Source organism: Hetaerina americana, unplaced genomic scaffold, assembly GCF_022747635.1.
Source record: "Hetaerina americana unplaced genomic scaffold, ioHetAmer1.1.p SCAF_193, whole genome shotgun sequence".
Classification (NCBI taxonomy): Eukaryota; Metazoa; Arthropoda; class Insecta; order Odonata; family Calopterygidae; genus Hetaerina; species Hetaerina americana.
In genome coordinates this window covers 101,212-110,412 of record NW_027286756.1, presented here as the reverse complement: position 1 = coordinate 110,412, position 9,201 = coordinate 101,212, and positions in this window count along the sequence as shown.

Sequence of the window (9,201 nt, the reverse complement as noted above, 5' to 3'; positions counted from 1 at the left end):
GCTCCCATTTTTATAAAAAATATAAAAAGCCCTCCTTAACATGAAAAATACTGTAAACATGCATTATATGCGGTGCATAAATATTGATATCATTAAAATTAATGTATGCTGCCGATCAAGCTTATAATAATCACCATTATTTTCAAGGTAACATAGATCTACATTGTTTACTTTTACAGTACAATTACATGGTAGAGGCAGAGAGGGGGATGACAGAGTGAGATTGAAGGAATAGAATTTGAAAGTTAGGAGGGGGGTTTCCTTTCTGCAGATTCGTGACTTAACTTTCGCTAATGGTAGAAGGAAAAATGGATAATAATAGAGAATTAAACGCAAGAATATGATCATTGAGCATTCTAATATTTTACCATTCAAAGTTCCCAAAATTTCAAAAATATCTAATATAGTGTGCGATTCAAGAAATTCTCTCGGGTTTCCCACCGGATCAGGTTGCAGTACAAAACTCCTGAACAATGTTTGTTAATTTTGAGAATAAGGAACGTTTCTGCAAAGATAATTGATTCGTTACATGCATTGAGTAGTTGAGCGTTTTCCGGAAAAAATTCCAAGTCTCTTATAGTTGTATTTTCTGTAAACTTTAAAATGAATTTTGATGGGCTTTTCAGTGTCTCAAATGTTTCTTTAATGACAATGAATAAACCACTACACTTAATCAAGGAAGAGCAATAACCAAGCAATTATTCTCTTTCTATGATCAGGAGACTTCTTATACCGGCAATTGCTCAATTCAGTCAGACGGTTGGTTGTGGTACTATGAGAGGTTTAACTTTAATTGAGAAAGAAGAGCGAGGAATGTATAAATAGGGATTATATTTAGATAATGACTAAACACGAAAATTTTCTTAGGCAAAAAATTTTATTATTGTGTTAGTTTCATATTACACATTGACGCCTATGGTTCTTCTGCAAATAAAATTGATAAATATCAATTACACGCGTATATATGTACACATACGTATATAGTACATATATACGTATGTGTGTATATATATATATATATATATATATATATATATATATATATATATATATATATATCTATACACACACACAAACAAACATAAATATACAGATTACAAAATTGACCATCATAGCTACGAAACGCTGTCTCGAAGACGATTCATTTTCACCCTTTGCTCAATCATCATTGAAAGTTAGAACCACCTTTCTCATACTCCTCTCTGTCTTCACAATTGCTTAATACGCAAATCCTAGGGTATTATGGTTACCAACGTACCTTAGGGGGAGGTCAGAGGGAAAATTACCATTGGTCCTTCCAATGAGATCACGTCAGAAAGGCAAATTTTTATTCCATTTAATTCCATTATGAGTCGGGGAGTTGAGATTTGTGTGACTGAAAATGTTGATTGAATGAATGCTCATTTTCCTCAAGCATTTGGCGTAGTCATTAACACTGAATTTTCTCTATTATTCTCGTAAAATGTAAGGGTTTTCTTAACGCCCTAAACCGCTCTATCTCTATTATTAGGTTCTGATTCTTCCTGGGTAATTAGGTATTCTTCCTTACATGTTTCCCTTTATAACTTAAAGCTAAGCTTATACAAACTTTTGTACTACGAGTAACTGAAAAACGGAGAATCAACTGGAAACGGTAACTTAATAGCGTCTTATACAACCATTACTTTTTTCTAATAAATATTCGTCCCCGCTTTTCGGTCTGCTTTCACTCGCCAAGGACGTCCTTCTAAAAATAATTCGGCGTAATCTGCATGTAAATAATAATTTGTGTCACGCCCCGAAAGTATTTCGGTGGAATTTCATATTACTTATTGTACAAAAAAGGCGAACCTTGCTCTCTGATGAAGATTCTACCCTGCATTCTTTCCTTCCTAGCCCCCGGTTCTCCCACCCTCCCCTCACTTCCCTCCTTCCCTCTGATCCCTTCCAAATAACGCCGCCCTCCCCCCACCCTCTCTTCCCCGTGGAAAATATTCACTCTCGTCGGCACCGTTTCCTGTGGGATAAATGTGGCGGGGGGTGGGATGGAGACGGGGCGACGGTTAAAAGGAACACGGGGAGGAGGGGGGGGGGAAATAAATAAATTCCCCGATCTCGGGTTCGAGGAGGGAAGCCGGTCAAGTCTTAATCAGAGTCCCCCGCCCCTACCTCCCCACCCCACTCCCACATCCCTCCCTCTCCCCGCCCCCTTCATTTACATGCGTTTACCTGTGCTCCGATGCACACACGTGTATGAGAGTTCCGTCCCCGCGGTGCGGATGTGTGTGTGCCCATGCGTGTGTGCGTGTGTGGGACCACGGGGCGCACCATAGCTCGCCCGGACGGCGCGGGACATGGTAGGGGGAGGGGTCGCCGCCGCGGGCGGGTTCTCTTGCGCCGGCGTTGCCGCCGCGGCCGTTCGCTTCATTAGTTCGGAACCGTCCCGGTGGGGATTCGAGCGGAGGATACGACGACATCTGGTGACAAATGAGATGAGTGATCATTTCCAATAGGTTACACCGTTTTGTATTCGGTAAATGTATTTTGAAATACTCCCCTGAATGGATAATTTTTACGGAGGAACTTCGGTTTTGTGTTTTCACACGCTGGCGACTACATGACTTGATAATTTTACCCGTTTGAATCGTAACATACGTAACGTAATACTTAAAAACTTTCTAATATCAATTACGGGTGTTTTAATTTACCTTCGATGGTAAGCCCACAGGCCACTAATAACTTCAACATTATTCCCCATTTGACCATAAAACTTATGTCCTATCAAGCCAACAGTTTCTCGAGACTTATTTTTCGCCAGCTATTAGAATAAATATGAGGACTTTGTAGGGACGTCACCAGTCCGACCAAAGACTGCGTCCTAGGTGCATTGCTTGCTCGAATTTCTAACATTCGGTTTTCAGTCGGGATTTAGTGTGATATTTATTTACAGTTGAAATGACTGGAACAGATATATTTTCAAACGGCACTTTTACTATGGAATGCCTCAAAACAGAGAGAATAGCTTTCTCACGTACCTATATCTTACACGGACTCTTATTATGCTTTTTGGATGTGACACATTTGATGGGTTGGAACATTGAATAGCAATTGAAAGCTCCGTGCATACAAGTGTGAATTTTGGTGCAATACCCAGAGGAGGTGACAGGCCCAATGCCACGGGAATCGGTGAGGATTAAAGAACGACAAAAAATCAAGATAACTTCAATGATTCGAACCATGAAACTTACTTTGATACGTCTCTCAGGAGACATTATGAGCATTGGAATGTGTGCAACTTACTTCTATAATTCTTCCTTATCCCAGCAGACTTAAAAGTCAAGAAAACCCTGTAATTTCTCGTTGCACTGGCTTTACAATAATATTTATTATAGCTAGGTACCATTGGATTTCCACTCAAATCTACATCTGCACTAGAACCGCAAGGAAGTTCCACATCTTACTGCTCTAATTCAATAATTTGTGGTTTAACTGGGCATAGTTAAGTTCAGGAACAAATAAATTATATTCAGGAATCATGCCCCACTCTTTTTAATAGCACTCGCATTTAATTAAATTTAGCAAGCAATCCTGTCTCGAACGATTTACACCCAAGAAATGGATTTCGTCCAAGCATCGTTGTGAAGCAATTAGTTTAGTAAAACAATTTTATTAAACTCGATTCAAATTAGAAGGCAAAATTAAATGGTCACAAAAAAGTTGTGATTTTTAATTTTGTAAACGACAGGAAATGAAATTTTATAGAAAGTAAATCAGTTCTATATTATTTTAATTAAGACTTACAGCTTCAATTATGGTACCTTTATGTCCGGAATACATTCCATCATTTTATTCGTGATTAAGCGCGAAGGGGTACGGAACGTCTTTCGCAGTCTCTACGTGCGACAGTTATACATACTCGTTGTTTTAAAGTTAAGTCCTAGATCAACCTTCTTAGATGAAGAGTTCTTCACTGCATGTTTTCCTAAAGTTATGAGAGTCATTACTTTGATTCACATCATATTTAACGAATCGGTGAATTTGGTTTAGCAACGCTATGAAATTGGCATGGATTTGCGAATAAATATCCCCATGATATTAAAAAAAGACGCCATGTATCCCCATTATCGTATTTTTGCAAGCGCTTTACACCACACATGATGTTTTTAACGATACTTGCAATGATTTTATCAACCTCGTGAATCACCGGAGGGCCAGTGATGGATAATTAAGCTAAGGCGTCCCCGGAAAGCCTTCCAGTGACTCCAAAACGCGTGCAAACTCCCCTCTTTGTTCTTTCGGAGAGCACTCGATGCTATCTAGAAACTGGGGAAAGGGAGAGAAGAGATGGAGTGAGAGGGTTGCAATCGCGATGGCGGCGTACGATTTACGCGTATCGCTGCGACTATAAAAATGCCACTGAATCAAGTGCTTTTAAAGTCTTAATTAATGCGCGTGGAGCAGGTGTAAAAACAATGGTCGGTCGGGAGGGCAAAAGGTTACGCGCGACAAGGTTCTAGGACCACCGAGAATGGCCTTCGCGGTCGCCGTGTGCTCCCTGCGCCTCGCCCCCACTCCTCTCCCCCATCCGCGTTGGGCGTGGGATCTCCGGCGAGCGCAGCACTGCCGTGTAGGGAATATGGAGAGGGCGGAGTCCAGAGGGTAGGAGGAGGGCGGTTTCCTCCTCTTGAATCATGTAAATGTTGCTCTCCCACCTACATGTCATACTTATCCATTCATAGCCCCATATAGGAATTTTTGTCATTCGCACATTATTCTCGCTACTCTCGGTCTGATGTCAGTCTTTCTGTACCCAAGCAACAAATACCCATGGACCAGAAGAGACGGGCAGACTGCAGAGTGGTGGTAATAGATCGGGAAAACTCGAAACAGGTGATAGTGAGTTACTCAAATTTCTCCAAAAGCACGGGGAAAACGATCTATGTTTTGGAAAAATTCGGGGAGTCGATATGAAATTGGGGAAGATATTTCCGGGAATCGAGCTATCTCGGTGATAACAACGTTCATCTTAGTGGTAAATTATTTTTCTTTGGCAATTACACGTGTAGGAACTTTCAAGACCGAAACTACACCTCGTCTGACTTCACGACGACAGTAGTTCGCGATGCGACGGGGGATGATGAAAAAAATACTCAATTGCATTCCAAATACTCTGGAAACAAACCGGGACGAAGTGAGCGACATGTCTGGAAAATCGAGGAAGAGTCGAGGAATGAGTAAGTAGAGTGGCTACTCAGACGAATGTGCGGGATGGACCAATTTTGTCGGGAAGTATGAAGTCTTTGTCCTACCATTAATTTATCCATCCGGAATTCTATTATTACTGTTTTACTTTAATCAGATTTTACTCTGTTGGCATCTGCATTTTGTGACATTATTTACGAGTAGAACAATATCATTGGTTATTCTAAATGAACGCCAAACATGAATTTTGAATTCTAATAGAGCGGCAGATGGACGTTAGAAATATTCTCGGTGAAACAGGTTTATTCCTGAAAATCTGCTGTTTTTCATTGAGCGGAAATATAGACATCGAAAACAAACCACTCATGGTGGGATGACTACAAGGCAGGTACGCCATCGGAGATACATCTCCAGCGTAGGAAAGCGAGGCGAGACGGTTCGTGTCTGGGCTCGGCGCGTTGACGCGGACGTTTCATCGTGGCGATACGATGAAATATACTCATGACGTAATAAACATCAGTCCTTCCCATTCAGTAAAAGAGTTAAGCACTTCAAAGTTTTCAGTAATGAACAGTATATCCCGGAACGAAACGACGGATTGAGTAACAGACATACATGGGGCCTCACGAAGGTACATATAGTCTTCCGACGCCTGTGGTCAAGGTTTATTCCTGGTCACGGTAGTATTGTCTAAAGAATTCCCATTTGAGCTCTCTCCTTCGAATGTTCCGAGTGAAGTAATATTTCATCGAGACTGTAGTTTTAAAGGGGGTGATTAAAAACCCATTTCATGTTTTCCTTAGAAGATACATATCTCAAAATCATTTGCTGTGCGAGATTCTATTGCCTCTTCTCCTCCTTTTTTGCAATAGGTTTCATTTCATCTGTCACTGTAAAAATTTTTTGTTCTTGAATTTCCCCAATCAACTACTAACATTGAGAGTGACGACGTAGTTGCAAAAATATTGAAGTTTGGTTCTAGGAATCAAAATATTAAATAAAATGGCAATTTAATATAAAATCACAAATTATTCCATCAGTATAACAGCTACCTTTATATGGTTTATCTATCCAAATATCTAGTATTATATAAATCCTTAATCGGAAACATTTCATATAATGTTCAACGTGTTGTTTTCAATGAAAATATGAATAAAAACGAAACATTCCGCCTATGCATGTTATGCGTGAATGTTTTTTGTACCTAATTCAATGAAATTCGGATTATCTTTTTTGTTTTTATCACACACGCGTCCACTTTAAATGCTCTGTGTGGGATTATTTCTCGTTCATTTAACAGCATCCAGCAAAATAATGAAGAGATAGGTTTTTCGCTACCGTTAATAAATCATTTTGATATGTTGGAAACATATTTTTTTCATGCGATGACTTCGCGAAAAAATTTCTCGCATTTCCATTCCTCACACTGGAGGAATATTCATTGGAAAGTGGAAAACTGACTAATCGTACCGCTCTCTCGTGTACGTAAAATAACCTCAACGTGGTGTTGGTATATTTGCAGTCTTTCCCAAAACCGTCTTCTAAAGTAAATTTTGGCTAGATATTCTAGCCCTTTAGAGTTCCTTAATTATTTTTTTAGAATGAAAGCAACATACTAATTTTCTCACCAAGTCACTCTCTCCATTTGGTTTCGAATATATTCTCGCTTAAAGGATGTTGAGAGATAGTGACAACGAGATAGTGATCAACCAATTCGTCAGTTGTCCAATCTTAATGATAAATATTTAAACTTGGATCCCATGCTCATCTCAAGCGAATAATGGACACATTGTCCCGAACAGAGTGTACTAAACATCAAATCTTTTTGATCCATCATTTCCCCAACGAGCAGCATACAGTTTCACAAGATCTTGCATGTCATCTTGATCTCCCCGAGGACCTCCCCGTCATCTGGGAAGCATCCACTTTGTCTCAAGTAAGACAAAGAAATATGACTGAATCGTCAACGATGCATATTCATGGACGTTTTGCAGATTAATTTCGACTCCGAGGTAAGTGCATCTGTGGCGTGCACTCTCATTGGGGACGGAACCGTCTTCTGACATTCGGGGGTCGCAATTTCATCGCCCGCCTTGGGTCTCCCACAGCGTCCAAAACCTACGACGGTGCGCCATATTGCGCGTCATTCGCGTAATTAGACGCTGGTGGGCAGTAGTAAGAAGAAGTCGGGGAGGGGAAAGAAATGAAACCCTCCGCCTACGAAAGGCGATCACAGCGTGTTCGCATATCCCCTCAAGTCGGAACGCATCTACTACGACGCTAGGAATTGTGGTAAACGTGGCGTGGTTTATGGTGAGGACACACTTCGGAGATTTTGTCCTTTCGATTAATGATATAGTGGCAGCGGAACATTGAACTTGGTTTAAGGATTCTATGTTAATCGAATGTTTAGTGCAAATCTCATCCCCGTTTTTGGTTGTTACATGAAAGACATGAAAAGTTAGACTCACTGTCCATTGGATGGGAGATGAAATTGTTGATCTCTCGATTTAACAGAATTCATGCTGGAATTCTTATTGACTACACTCGTACTCTCCAGTTCCAAAACTCCTCCTTATCCCTATTCCTATTGGCTTCGCCCTCAGTCAACTTACCTATGAAGCACTCTGTTTGGTTGTAGGATGACACTCCCACTAAGTCATGTTGTATAAATCAAATAGAAGACAATAAACGTATTTCGATTGTTCCCATTCCTCAGCTAAGTGAATAAACATTTATTCTATTGAATTCTTCATTTCTATTAGGACAGTATTAATTACATATAAAATGAGCAATTTATGTCTCAAAATATTTCTATATTAAAAGAAAACTTCATCGTGAAATGATGAGTTCATTCTAGTCGAAGAGATATTTCAGTTTTATTGCTCATGACCTTCGAAATTTAGCGAGAAACAGCTTGGTTTATAATGCTGAATGACAGGGTGTTCACGTAAAAATTCATATTCCATACCATTCGATCGTCTGTTTGTTTTTTCTCGCAAATAAAGGTAAAATTTAGTCTATTTGACCACAGTCAAATTTACAAACATTGCTGGAAACTACGTAGAAAAAGTTTTCCTATTACGACATATCATATCATTATTGGAGACAATATATCTGAGGAGAGATGAAGAATATAAAATTCAACGTTTTGCATATACTTGGCAGAACTCTTTGAAAAGTTAAGTAAATGATTATGGAATATTAATCTGTTTAGAAAATTGGTGAGGAAAATAATGCTCTCTTAATCTTAAAATCATCAAATTAGATAAGTTTATTTCAATGGATTGCCTAAAAATTTTTAATGGAGGAATATGCAATAAATAAACTACAACTATAGCAGATTAACAAAGACACCTTTATTTAATTATTTTTCATTTATTTTCACATACTTGATTAGCACTTCACAGGCATAACGTGAAAGGACTATTTACTTCGTAATTTTGTGTCGTGACGCCTCTGTTATAGGCGAGACTTCATATGACACGGTATGATAGATTTATATCCGTGGTGGCGAAATGGAAGAAATCGAATACGCAGTAAGCATCCGTTTGCTCCTTTCCTTAAAAGGGGTGAGCGTCTCAATGCCTGACTATAACTCGGAAATTAGTCCATGATTTGAAGAACAGAATAGTGTGGCATTATGTCTTTTTAAACTCCATTATGAATGGCAATAAAAATTAGTGAACCACTACATTCTGAAAGGAAATTAAATTTTTACTCTTAGGAGTACGTCTGTGACTATTTTGGAATAATTGTTCTCATTGGATTACTGGCAATGATTTATTAGCCTCAATGCAAACCTTAAAGAGTGCATTTACACGTCATCAAATTATTTTGTACTTGATAGACGGTTTCCATTCTGAAAAAAGCTTTTAATGTTCCCAATATATTTTCTGGATTCATTGTATGCTTCATAATTAGATTAGACCAATTTAAACCATTAATTGCCCAGCTATTTAATTGCACGAGAAGGACTTGGAGAGGCCAGCTCCGACTCCAAGGCTACTCGGGAGTTGT